At 40.4% G+C, this 3,010-nt stretch overlaps 1 pseudogene; it reads right to left on the bottom strand.

Annotated features, from left to right (window-relative positions):
• Positions 1 to 311: 311 nt before the first annotated feature.
• Positions 312 to 1,908, bottom strand: LOC122733999 (annotated as a pseudogene).
• Between the last annotated feature and the right edge of the window lie 1,102 nt (positions 1,909 to 3,010).

Below are 3,010 nucleotides of genomic sequence, written 5' to 3'. Positions count from 1 at the left end.
AGCATTCCGCTTTTAATGGTTTGTTACTATTTAACAAATTCAAAGAGTTAATGAATCCTTGCATTAATTCTATCTTCTTCCCATAATTACAGAAGACTGCAGATCACGGTAAAATCTTCAGGCCAGAAGGTACTTGACGAAGTTACAATTCACAAGTGTGCATTGGTGAGAAAGCATAAGAGCAGATGGGGTAATGAGAACCAATTTTAGAAGAGTCAGTTTTGAGTTCAGTTGTTCAAAGATGTTACCTTAAGAAGAAAAATAAGCTTTAATATAGTCTCTTTAGATATAGGAGGCTTTTCCAGATTTTACTAATGATGCGTTATAGTTCTAGCAAGCCATCTGCTGATAGTTATTGCTTTTTTGATATTTCTCTCCATACACATGACTTCCTCCTCCTCTTGATGCTTTTCATGATGTGCAAAGTCATCAAAGATGGAGGTAGTACAATTGAAATGAATAATTATTTTAAGCACTTGCTTAGCTTTTTCTAGGGGTACCTCTTGAGTGTCCCTTGAATTGGTAACTGGCTTGTTGTCATTATTTTCCAAAAGAATGTGCCACAACTGGTTATTGGGAACGTCTTTGACAAAGGTCCATTTAATATCATACTTGCTCTTCCACTCATCCTGAGACCAGACTCCAGCATATACATTGTAGTCCACAGAAGACTTCATCTCAGCCACTCCACAGAAGTGTCCACCACCATTCACACTGAAGAGTATATACAGTGGATCATTACCATTCAGAGAACAGTAAGTTACATCTAAATGCTTATTACCATCAGATAAGATACTGGACACTGAGGGTTTTTTTTCTTGAGATGAACTGCCAAGGATTCAAACTCTGCTGTAGATAGTCCACTTCTGATGGGCTGGCCACATTGTCTGAATGCCAAACATATGTTTGCTGAAAAGACTATTTTATAAAAGAAATTACACAAGGCAAGCACTGACATGGAGGTCAAAAGAAGCAACACAAGGACACTCTTAAGAACTGAAAAACTTTGGAATCAATTGTGAGACATGGAAGACATTGGCATAGGACCACCCAACATGGTGTGCACACCTCAAAGAAGGTGCTGTGTTCTATGAGCAAAGCATAATTGCAGTAGCTCAAAGTAAAAAAGTGCTATACACAATTCGAGAGGCATTTCCCCCAGATGGATATATGGACTATTTGTGCTTGACCTGTGACAGATATTGGTATGATCGGCCATAGCCAGACATACTATACATTGACCCCAACATCGTGATGTCCTTCTCATCCTCTTTGAGCTTGAAGGACAAACAATAGCAACCACCATGTTTAATAGTACACCAGATAGAAGACTTAATGTAATGATGTATATCATCTTCAAAATATCTTTTGATTATAAATACACATTCATTCTTCAGGTTCCAGTCAAATTTTCTTGGGGATCATAGTTATTGATAGACTTTAGTTCTTCCAGCTCTGGGTGTACTTCTCCAGAGTGTAAATAGCTAATAGGAACAACACCTAAACTAAAGTTTTCACTGCCTGCTCCATTGTTCAGATTGAAACCTACTCATATATAACAAGTATCTCCCCAACAATTCTGTATCTGCTGCACTTGGTGAGTCTGGGCCTGTGGCTGAGGTCTTTGTTGTTATGGTGGTTGTGATGGCTGAGGCTGCTGTTGAGGCAGTTGGCTCTGCACCAGTAGTGGTGGTTGAATTCATTACCAAAGCAACTACATTATAGTCTGAGGAGGCCTAACAGGTTGGTTGGATGAAGCTTTTACTACTGACCCTTGGCCATTCCAAGTTCCAATATTCATGTTGTATTTTATAGGAGGTGGTACTACAGTAGGAGCCCCATTCCCAAATTGCTTTTAGGTTGACTAAACATACCATCAGATATATAATGATGTTCACCATTGCTCATTTGTCCATATGTTGTCAATTATGGCATAGGTAGGTCTTCAACTATGAACCATGTTGCTTCATCAAGAGAATAGAGAAATCTAATGGATTGAGCATAGTAACTAGGCATGTCTGAATCTGACATTGGTGGACAGCTATTACCCTGATTTGTCTGGCTACTTTGGTATGGCTCAAAGTCATCATCATTCAGAGCATTTTTCTGATGAATCAAACCATTTTGTACTGAAGCCTTATTTTCTTACCCTTTAGGTCTCTGGTCTCCATAGAGTATGCCCCAGGCTAAATCCTACAGACCAGTTCTTCTTGGTGCTTTAGCACCAAACTTGGGGCACCGGCTCTATCTGTAGTAAAGGGATCAGGCAGCTCTGGCCTGATCTGTCGCATTGCTGGTATATGCCAGCTCCTGGGGGGGGGGGAGAGACGGGCAAGACCTTTATGGGGCCAGCTGCAGTGGTGAAGAGAAACTGATCTCCACATGAGGGTGGAGCCCCATTGGTCCCCATCATGGTTGAGACATTACCTTCCTCACCTGATCCATACTAGTGGCTGACATTTCTCACCATGACCAGAGAGCTATTGCTGCTTATGCCACTGCTGCCTCCTGGGCCTTTCCCCATGTCTGTACCTAAATGTCTGAAGAAGTGTCATGTGAAATGGAGTACCACATCATTTTACTCATCTCCTGAGGAACCTGTATGTGGGTGAAGAAGCAGTGGTTAGAAACAAACATGGGACACCTGATTAAGATTTGAAAAGGAGTATGACATGGCTGTATGTTGTCACCTTATTTATTTCGCTTTTACACAGAATACATCATGTAAAATATCAGGCTGGATGAATCAGAAGTTAGAATTAAGGTTTCCAGGAGAAATATCAGCAATCTCAGATATGCAGATGCTACCACTCTGATTGTAGAAAGTATAGAAGAATTAAAAAGCTTCTTGATGAGGGTGAAAGAGGAGAGTGTAAAAGTTGGCTTGAAGCTTAACATCAAAAAGACTAAGACCTTGGCAACTGATCCTATCACTTACTGGCAAATAGAGGCAGAAGAAATGGAAGTGGTGTCATATTTTATATTCCTTGGCTCAAAGATCACTGAAGAT

The sequence above is a fragment of the Dromiciops gliroides genome, chromosome X (assembly GCF_019393635.1).
Source record: "Dromiciops gliroides isolate mDroGli1 chromosome X, mDroGli1.pri, whole genome shotgun sequence".
NCBI lineage: Eukaryota > Metazoa > Chordata > Mammalia > Microbiotheria > Microbiotheriidae > Dromiciops > Dromiciops gliroides.
Note: the sequence above shows the minus strand (reverse complement) of the source record. Positions and strands in the feature narration are given on the sequence as shown.